Source organism: Papaver somniferum, chromosome 7 (assembly GCF_003573695.1).
Source record: "Papaver somniferum cultivar HN1 chromosome 7, ASM357369v1, whole genome shotgun sequence".
In the NCBI taxonomy this organism is placed as follows: Eukaryota; Viridiplantae; Streptophyta; class Magnoliopsida; order Ranunculales; family Papaveraceae; genus Papaver; species Papaver somniferum.
Genome location: NC_039364.1, coordinates 190607583 through 190619456, shown reverse-complemented (window position 1 = coordinate 190619456; position 11874 = coordinate 190607583).

Here is an 11874-nt window from a genome sequence, read left to right as displayed (position 1 = left end):
AAGGAAAACATCAAAAGGAACTCCCTGATCAAATCCTAGCTGTCGCGCGACACGAACATTGTTGTACGACTCGGAAGAAAATTTCCTACCATAAAAGCCAGGAAGACACCCAGGTAAAACAGAGACGAGCATATCAAATTCGACCGTCGTAGGCATCTCCGCTGAAGAAACCCTTCGCGGGGTTTGGCTAACAAAATTGTAATGAAGAGAACCAGCACGACCATCCTGATATGTGAGGGGATTGAACTCCGCACCCTTTTCCATAAAGTCCTTAAGCTTCTCCTTAGGGTGATGACCTTTCTTGTGATAAAGAGCCATCCGGGGATGACACTCCGGTTTTGTCACCAAACGCTTGGAATCATCCTTTCGAACGACTTACTCTTGTCGAGAGAGGGACAAGGGATTCAAATGAGAAGGCCTATACTTAGGGAAGCGCTCCCAAGTACATGCGTGAATGAAGTTGGCAGGAAGGAAAGTTTCAACCGTGTGTGACGCATCCAGGCGATGAATATCGCGAAACAACAAGTCCAGATGATGATACAAACCACCCAGAAACATAGGGTAAAGTGGGAAAGATACACCACGAGACATCAATACCGCCATAGGGATCAACTCGTTTTTGATAGTATCCCGAGGACTATACTCAAAGACATCATGACAAAGCCAAAAGAGTAGAAATACAGCCAATTCGTCCTTGTCCGTCTCCCCCTCTCGAGGAGGAACACCCTTGCCAGGACCAGATTGTAAAGGAGCCCAGTACTTGATCCAACATGAAAAGGAAGCTCGACGATGTCCAGACTTTTGTTTTTGACCACCTTTCACCTCCTTTACATCATCAGTCCCTTCAGCAGGAGGAGGCTTTTGCCGAGCGGCTTTCATGGAAGACGCCATGAGTTTCGAGGAAGATGAAACGTGTGCAGGGGAATCATGAGGGTTTGACGCGGTAACTTTATTTTTCCCTTTATCCGCTGGAGTGCCTACTCCATCCGGGGTTTCAACTTTGAACTCGTCAGGTAATTGAAAAGACATGGACTTCGTCTTAGCCTTGAGTAAGCGGTCTTGAAGCTTCCCGTCCTTGTCATACAGATATTTATAAAGACAGCAGCTGTCATAGACTACGGAACCATGAACATGCAAACCAGTAAGCGTCACTACATCCTCTAAAACCGGGGTCGCTTCACCCCCAGGAAAACAAAAATGTATGAGGATCGATTCCCCAGCGCGCGCACAACTGATTTATGCTGTCATAATCCCGTCAGACATCCCTAAACTTGGAAGACTCCAAATCCGCCTCTATACCCAGAGAACGAATGGTAGCCGCGTTATCTGGATTCGAGCGGATGTAGTCAATCCATGGCTCCTAGAGTCATGCGATTCAGCGCACGAACGATGATATATCGCAGGAAAGGTGTAGTCTCCCCCTATGGACTGCCAAGCGAGGGGAGTCTTCGAAAAAAGGAACGGTGGGTGAGTCGTCCTGAGGACGAATAAGCCATTCCACAGACCCAGACGGAGGAAATGGATGAGGATTAAGCATGCGCGTGACCCAAACATCGTCGGCGGGAAAAAGAGTATCGCCATCATCCCCAGCGGGGGTTCGGATTTTATCTTTGAGACTGGGATTGTGTACAAATTCTTCTAACGTGTATAACTCAAGCCTAGGAGGAGAGTCACGGGCGGGTGATCCGTCGGACATGATGAAAGGAAGGAACAAGAGAGAGAAAGAGAGATGGTAAAAGATGAAGATTCTGAGGCGAGGTCTCCTCTATTTATAGGATGGTAAAAGGAGAAGCAATTACTAAATAGATCAGTAACTGACGTCTCTCAAGAGTCATGAACTTAAACTGCTCAATAGCTTCCCTTTGCCATCGTGACACACACGTGTGACTGTTGACATGGTCTTTGACCAGTCAACAGTCAGGGGACTAATGTTGATACATGAAAATGATTAATCATACAAATAGCCTCCCCTTAACCTATCAAGGCTCCCCTTTTTAGGAATAAAAGGGACTTGGGGACTAGGCCTAACCCATTAACATGGGAAGTCCTAGTCCACATAAGAACATACTAAGGAAGTTGGGATTTGGCCTAAAGAGGAAACCCTTTAGGCTTTGATATTAACTTAAGGAAAGGGAAATGGTAGTTTAATAATATGTTAATGTTATGGGTATTTATCCATAAGAGAGATATTATAAAAAGGAAAGAAGGTACACTTCTTGGGGACATCATTAATTCCCCATTATTTCCATAAACCTATTCTCTCCTTGGGAGTATTTTATATGATTATGGCTAGTTCCTCCTTCCTACATTTTACCCCTCAACAAACTCTTCCCTCAGTTTCCACAACCACTCACTCTACAAAGATATGACATTTAAGCATCAGTTCAATATAGAACTCTCGACCCGTATTTTTTTATTCGCCTGCAATACAAAATAATAACAAAAAAAAAAAACAATTTTTACCAGAGAAAGGTCAACAAGATCTTGGCTATTACATGCCAATGTAAAAAACTAAAACTGAAACTCATATGTTTACTAAATACACCATTTATGAAACATGAATCGTAATAGTATAATCGTGAATTCACACATGATATATATGTATGATCTTTTAATAAAGCAACCCAAAAAAGGTTAGATCTGAATTCTTACTAAATCAAAAAGTCACAAAATCATAAGAAGTAATATATTATGGGATTGAATCATTAGGGTTAGTAAAAACCAGAATTAAATAACCAAAAGCGAAACAAAGAGATAATCAATCGGAACAAGCAATGCAATTGTAACTATCAAAAGAATGACCTAAAAGAGTTAAAATAAAAACTTTCATATTTATTGATAGTTTGAACAAACCTTGCATAAATATTGACGTGAATCAACAATTGATTAATCTATTCATATAAAAGACATAAGAACCAAATCTTATTAATCTAAAGATGCATCTTATTCCTTCATGTTTTAAGCACCCGTAGTGGGTAGGTTAACATTTCTCAAGTAGATAACCTTGTTGCTTAACCAGAATCTCTTGTAGTTGAGACGTTTTGGTGAAAGCTTCTGCAAGAGCATGCAACTTTGTATAGGTTTGAATACAAAATCGAGTCATTGTTTCAATATACTGTTTTCTTTCTTTCGTAGTCTTTGCATTTCCTTCTTGCTAAGCCAATCTTTCTTCTTGATATTCCTTTTAGGTTTCCAGAGATGGTGTAGATTTATTCGAGAAAAATTTCTTCTGATTTAAGCACCTTTGAAAGATAAGACATCGAATTGTTATCCATAGTTTAGATTTGAAAACAAATTGTGGAAGAAAAATGTCTTATATCTCAAAAAAAAAATCGGTGATACCAGTACTACCGAAAATATACTACATTAGAAACTCTATAAATTAATGTTATTAGGACCCCCAAAACTTATTAACTAAGCGAGATATTGATTGACAAATAAATTAATAATTATTAATTTATATATTAATTAATATTTTATTAACTTATAGATTAATTTAACTTTGATCAACAAAAAACGTAGGTTTAGATAGTTCGGATGAACAGTTAGACGGTGATATCACTCAAGACTTGTAAAATTTAATCAAAAAGTTTGGTTGTCACGATTCAGTGAATGTGAAGATGTCCAAAATATCTGAAAGAAAATGAAGTTACACAATTGTTGATGATGAAGAAATAATTAAGAGCGTCATGAGAACTAATAAAGATGGGAAAAAAGATGATGAAAGTTCTACAATAGACCTCCCCCCCCCCCACCCACCTCCGATGAGAAACAACTCTAGAAATTCTTACGATGATAAAAAAAAATTAGTTCTGTGTGATATTGATTTTAACAAAAGACAATTGATTTATTTTTCAAGAAATCTTCATAATATAGTGGATTATTAATTTATATTTCATATGGGCTCTACATAGGTAATCAAAAATGTATTAATTTATAATTTTAGTGAATTAGTAATTCGGTACGTTGTCCCCGACTCGGGACCGGCTAAAAATATTGTTTAAGAGAGTTTATTACATAATCGAGTATTAATTAATGGAGTTTCTATTGTACTTCTCAAAAATAAAAATATTTCTAAGATATATTTTCGTTAACTTGATTTATTCTTATTATATCAAGAGTACAAAACACACTTTGGCTAAGTTTGCATGTGTTAGTGGTGGTCCAGATTTGTCCTCAAAAAGATAAATCTATGGTTGTAGTTCTCCAGACCACAGCCTATTACTCGCACGTGTGGCCTAGGATAAATCTATGGTTAGGATTTCATAGATTTCATCCTCAAAAGATAAATCTATGGTTGTGTTTGATCTATGTAACCAATTGTTATATTTATACTCGCTGAAACTGTTAGGGGGGGATCAACAGTCAGTCCGAAGGTGTTTTGTATTCCTTCTTTGAGAAAAGCTATTTTGTTCTTCGACACAATTTTTTTTCTATCTTTCTCCCTCTAAGTTAAGAAGTCATCGAGGAGTGATGGAGTTTACACTAAACAAATCTTCTGTTAAGATTTTGAAGGTGATCGTATCTTTGTATAAATCTATTGGGATTTATCTTCCAAATGGATAAATCTACGACTGTTGGTGATCCCATCAAATCTGACTATTATCCAAAGTCATAAGAATAGGCAGTCAAATCATTTCTTGCTCTTTTCATTTTCTCTCTTCGTTCTCTTTTCAATATCACAACTACTTATATCTTTCAACTAATTCCTTTTCGATATCCATTTCTTCATCAAAATACCTAGTGATTGATAGAAACCCACATTTTACAGAGACCATAAGAAAGTTTTAATACTTCAAATTACCTATGATCAATCATCAGTAATTGTATTTCTGCATTTTAACAGAATTTGTATGGAAGGGATTGCAGGTTGAAAGTATAAGTTCATAAGAAATATGGCAATGGATCTTTTTTCCATTTTATTTTATTTTTGATTTGGTGGAATTTGTTTGATTAGTAATTGTGGTGTTGATTTGATTTGTGATTTTTAGGTGTGGAGACGGGGGATTTATGATATTGTTTGTGTTAGAAGTATTGGGGTTTAACTAGAAAAACTAAGAATCAGTATACACGGATTGAGTTTGCTGGAATTCCTAAAGCTCTAGAGGAGTTAAAATCAATTCTAGGATTTTCTTGGTTTTGTAGGATTATAATGTTATAGCCAAATTGGTTGTTTTTTATCCCAAGAAAGGTTTGATGCAACAAGTTGGCATCCTCCGTTGTTCACCCTCTGCTCTTGATTTGGTGATTAAAGGAAGGATGATCCATCATCCACTATATTAAAACCATTCTATTTCGATATTTGAAGAATTTATGTACAATATACATCGCACACAATTTACAAAGGTGTGGGATCGTTTTGAATGATCTTAAATTGATAATACTTTATGGTTTTTCTGTTTTTTTACTTCTCTTATTTTTATTGTTTTCTTAGTAAAATTCTTATGCTACCAAAAAGGAGAATGTTACCAATGGTGTTGTCATGACACAACATTTACTAATTTCCTATTCTTTTTAGTACACCACCTGTCCCAGCGGCGTTGAATGTAGCTTCCGTTGCGCCCGTATCCTCTCGGTATATTGATATTTTAGTTGTTTTCTGTTAGAAGATAATTATATATTCAACATTAGTTTATAATAATGTTTGTCTAATTTGCTATGATGTTATCCTCCTAATGTAATTTCATTTTGCTTTCTTTTCTTTGTCTCGGTTTTTATGGCATGTCTCATCTAATATTGAGGTTGACAAGGAATTTTTTTTTAGCTTTGGGGATGGAAGTAGTCTATCATAGGAAGTCTTTATATAGTTTATTTTGCATTTGCGTATTGCTTTTTATAGATGGTGGTTAATATGTAGCTTATGCTAGACACATTAAGTTTTTTTGAACTTCATTGAGTATTACTCTCTATCGTATACCTGCAGTGATGTGGTATTTTATGCTAGGAACATTTGTTCTCTTTTTAACTACTTTGAGTATTTTGTCTCTGTTAAAAGAGCTTGATACAAATTCCATCTTTCATGTTTTCATCATTTTTATTTATTTATTTGATCTCTATGTTGGCTTTACTTATTAATTTTTTTCCAAAATGGAGCAAATATGGAATAATTTCGTCTACTTTTTATTATTAATTTCTACTGATTTGGTTAAAGGAGTTGCGATCTTATTTTATCGTAGTTTGATTACTATGTCATGTTCTACATACATCTTTTTTCATTGTGGTAATTCTTCATGCAAAGGTGCTACATGTAGTGATATATCTTAGGGACTGCAGGTGTACTAGCCTGTCTACCGTCACATATACGGTAAAATAATTCCACGTGCCATGTTTTTAGTTATATAAAGTGGAGACTAAAGGAGTCTTTAGTCACCAATTTTTTTATTATCACCATACATTTGCAGTTTTATTATAGTCATTAAAACTGATTCAAACTGTTTAAATCTGATAACTCTGCACTACTTTGAACTCTACGTTCAGTTCATGTACTGGCGATAATGTTCAATGAAATATCACCGCAGTTGACAATTTTTGTTAATCAATTTTATAAAAAAAGTTTCATGTTATCCAGAAATATCTCTTTATACAAATTTTTTTTTGGCGCAAGTAAGGAGAATAGATGACATATCTAGGTCAATCACTGGATGTCATTTCCATGTTTTTTTCTGCATTCGTTTATCCTCGGGTGCATGAAAATTAAAGTTGGTATCTGAAAATGAGTAGTCTTATATGAAGGCAATGGTCAATGATCTTGGATGCTTTTAAGAATTTCAACAATTTCAATGAAGTGGAGTCATTGAACAAAAAATTATAGTAAACAAATTCATCTGATTAATGAAGATATGTCTGTTTGGTTCCCTATTCTGAATGCGACAAAGGTTAGCATTGATGGTGGTGGTACTCAGTAGCAATTTCTCGGGACCACGCGAGTATGCTCTTTAATTGATTTTTCTGCTGATGCTATGGTGATAATAACCTACTGTTGCTGGTACTTTTGGGATTCGTCAGGGTGTCGGGCTTGCTCAAATAATTAACACAGAGAAGGTCTTCATATAATGTGAATGCAAGGATATTATCTCACTAGACCACAAACCCTGGCATGCCCTTCAAGAATTAGGAATGATATGTTATAACTGGCGTAAGTTCAAGTCAATCCTTACATTATATTTGATTTTATCGATAGACAAGACAGCATTGTTGCTCTAGACCTTGGTAAGCGTAAAATGAAAGAAATTACATGATTCTTTGAGTTTACTGGACTATAAAGGCAGGTTGATAGTCTTATTAGAATGTCAGTGATAAATGAAGTGTTTTACTATGGCGTTATTGAGCATTGTTACTCGAGAGCAATGTAGTTAGTAAAGTTGAGGAATTCAGGGACATTTCCCATCCCTTCTCTGGAGGTTCTAGACCTTCTACTAAACTTAGCTGCTTTATCATCCATTTTAATATAGTTCCTATTCAGAAATTCAAATCTGATTAACTCTTTTTTTCCTAAAAATGATTGTTTTACAGTCCTCTAAAACTGAACTGTTGTAGCAGAATACCCAATTCTCCTTGACATTTAGAGTCTATAATTGTTTTGGCGTCACTGATGAAACAAGCTTTCTTCCTTCTTTTTTATTTTGCCTAAGTTACATCTTCCAATAAAGCAAAGCTTTCAGCTTCTTTTGCATTTCTCACTGAGCCTTCTTTGATTTTGCACCTAAGGAAAATTCTTGCAATGTAGTATGATAGGCATTATATTCACTTCAACCTTCATATGCTCATATTAAAATGAATCCAATATCTCTCATGTTTTTACCAGAACTCTTGGACAAAACAAAAAGATATATCTTACTTTTGAGAGCATGAGTATATATATAGGCATTATTGTTTTAATAAAAATTCATGATATATATGGTAGCAGGATATATTTCTAGAATAATAAGTAACGACACGGGTTAAGATCTAGTTAACACATAAGTGCCTTATCTTGCTTCCTCACACACATAATTGGCACAGTTGGTGAGGATGTGACCTTAATACAAATTAAGGGGCATTAGTATGAGAATTTCTCTCATCATGGGTTTTAGAACACATGTCTTATTATCGATCTAGTGAAATATGTCGTTTAAGACTTTCCTTATTACCTCGATACATAAAATATCTTTGATCCTTGTGATATTCAAGATCCGGAGATTGACTTTTCAGGTGATGTTTGTCAGAATTGTAATTCTTCATTCTGTTCATAAGTTTCCCATCTCCTTGTCTTGGAAGAAGAACCTCCCTTTTAAACATGACACAGTGATCAAAATTATGATCATATTGATTACCGAACTTGCATAAGAGAGTTTCAACAGTTTTTGGGTTTTTGACAGTTGAGCACTTTCCCATTTTCTCTCTTCTCACATTGGTAAGATTCCCAACATCCGAATATATATCTATTTTCAAAATGGTTTGATTAACAATGGAACAAGAGGGAAGCAATTCAACGACTAGTACAATATTAAATGTATCTTGTTCTTCAGAGTTATATGAGTCTGAGGTCTCATCAAGAGCTACAACAAGAGCCATACTTCCAATGTATTTTCTCATACTAGGACTTTTGCAAAATGACTGAAACCTTTACACTCGAAGTATTGTGGTTGATATTCATCATCTTTCTCATGATCCTTTTTATTCTTGGTTGGAACCCGATCATGATGACGAACATAATGATGATTATATTTTATGAATCTCTTATTTCTATTTTTCAAGAGATCACGAAACTGTATGGTAAATAATGATATTGTTGAATCAATATCATCATATGAATCTTTTGCAATCAGTTCATTTGTATTTTCCACCTATCTAACATTTTCTTCCTTGGTTGGAACCTTTGGTTTTCTTTTAACTTTAAAAGCAATATCCCTAGGCTGGTTAGATAGGGACTCATGATCAAAGATTTTTATATTTCCAACAAAAGAGATCCAAGACAGAGTCGAAAGATCATTTGCTTCCATGATTGCATGTTTCTTAAACTCGTATCTGGATGTAACGATCTGAGAATTTTGCATACTATTTTTTTTTCTCCAGAAATAGTCTTTCCAAGAGAGAAAGAAACATTGAAAATCTCAGAGAGCTTAACATGAAAATCTTCAAATGTATCATTGAAATGACGAGGGTAACAAGTACACCACAATCTTTTTGAAACCTACCTATAAGTATGATATTTTGTGTGATCTAAGATAGACAGAGACTTTCAAGATGCTGGCGACAACATGGACTACACTTGGTATATAGTATAAGTCCAAAACCGAACCTTAGGGATCAACCCAAATGTTTGGATTAACGTACAATGTGTTTATTTTTAATTATAACTAAAACAATAATTGTAATTGCGGAAACTAAAAGTAAAGCCACGACAAGATTTTGTTAACGAGGAAACCGCAAATGCAGAAAAACCCTGGGACCTAGCCCAGTTTTGCATACTCTCAGAATTAAGTTGTTATACAAAGAATACTACCAACTTCGTATAGTTGAGTGTCCCTGGCTGCCTAGTTTGCTCAGTGTCCCTGCGCTTACAACCAATCCGGCAAAGTACGTGAATCCTAAGATATAGTCCACTATCTTAAGTTCTTCAAGCGTTGTGAATAATCTAGCATTTAATATGGGTAGTAATGGCATTTTCCATGGTTTCCTTAATATTTTGACTAGTCAATGCAGATAGATCAAAAAAGACGACGGGAGTAACAAGTTACAAAGATTATGTTTACGTTGCAATACGAAGTTCAAAAGATAGGCGTTATACTTCGGAATTTAATATACCAAAGTTATGAAACAACTTGTGTATACTTCCTACAGTCTCTAATACTAGAGTTTCATATATATGTATAACTTCGCATGTTATGTTTTCAATTAAGCGACTTGAAAGTAACGTAGATAGAAATTGATATAAGTCAAATCTTCTATTATTAACCTCGAGTAGAAGGATGATGTGTTCGTTTATGTCGATACATCTTCAGAATTTTCAGGTCTTCTGAGTAATATTTGTATATCTCAACATTTCTAGAATTTCTAGTCTAACCTAACGAAGTTGACTCTAGTAATCTAATCAAACAACTTTAAGTTTTGATACTGATATATGACAACCGACATTGACATACCAATGCTTGGCGGGTTCAACCGAGAAATGCTCTAACAGACACAACTCTTAATTAATGAGCTAAGAACTAAACACCCTCTTGCACCACCTCCTATAATACCACATGATAGCATGAAAACACCAATAATCTTTCTTGGTGTTGAAGCTCTGTTAAGTGCCATAAAAAGCTTCCCTAAAGGGACTTCCTGTGGCAGATAGGGTCCTAGGGCGCAACATCTCTTGGATTCCCTGAGTGGGCATGCTACAACAGTTGCATAAGCTATTATCCTCAATTTTAGGTGTTATTAGTCTATGGATCTCAGGAAAGTGTCCATCTTCTTTAGGGGTGTACATTGTCGGTGCACCTTTGACTCCACTCCTCAAGCCAGATGGGGGCATCATACCCATTGCAGTAGGCACTGCTTGGAAGAGGTTAATATTCAAAATTGCAGCATCAACGATAGGCAAGGAAATGACATAATTAGGTGACTATGAGTTTGGGTAGGTGTTTGTTGTAGGTATGAAGGCATCTTACATTCTGTCAATAAATTATTGGAGATGAAAGGTACACACACCAATATGACCATGCTCCTCATTGATTTCTCTGATGCCTTTAACTTAGTTGACAAAACCACTATTATTAGTAAGGTAAGAAACAAATGTCCAACCATTAGCAAATGGGTTGAGTTATGTTATGATTTTCCATCGAGATTCTACTACAATGATTTTGTCATATTCTCCGCACTTGGGATACGACAGGATGACCAACTTGGACCTCTATTATTTGCTTTGTTTCTGCATCCATTGGTACTGAAAATTGGATATGAGAGCATGGTACCTCGATGAAGGTACCTTATAGTTAATACTCTCGAGGTGTCTAAAGCACTGGAAATACTACAAGAAGAAGGTCATAAGGGAGGAATGCATCTTAACATCACCAAAACAGAAGTTTATTGCACAGACGTAGGTGTCTTCCCAGCCAATATAAGAAAACTTCTTAATGGTGTCAAACTACTAGGCAGTCTAGTTAGTCTTGTAGAGCAATTCTACAATGACCTAGTCATGCGCATAGTGAATAAGACAATACACTTAATGACTGCCATTAGTAAACCGCAAGACCCCCAATATGAGTTTCTTTTGTTATGAAGTTGCACAGGTGTATCTCGTTTAAATTTCATCATGCGCACAACTAGACCTAATGCTCTTCAATAGGGATAAGAATATTTTGATGACCACTTGTTTCATTAATTGCGACAACTATTTGTAGGTGATGGTGTCGGGTTTGGTCCAATGCAACAAAGGATAGCTACACTCCCTATCAGGCAAGGTGGTTTAGGTATTTACTCTATGGAAGATATCAGTAAATATTGTTTATAGCCCTACATATACAGACTTGTTCTCTGCAGCATTCAGTACTGGGTGATACCTATGCTTCACGACCGAGTATAGTTTACCAGCAAACCTGACACGATTTCATCAAATCCTGTAGTATTCCATCGTTCACTCTCAGTGTTATCGACTCTGCCCACATTCCATACGAGCATTGCCATAAGATGGCATCCCTCTCTAACATCTGAAATTGTATAGGTATGTCTTTCACTACAATGTCGAAATATAAAATCGCAATAAAATCAAGCACGCACAATAGATAGTCTTATACAACAATTTATAATATGCATTGTCTTTCACCAGAACTTTAATATGACAACTTATCAGACAAAATTTACAGTTTATTAAGTCTACAACAATTTTTATATTATAGTTTACCAAAC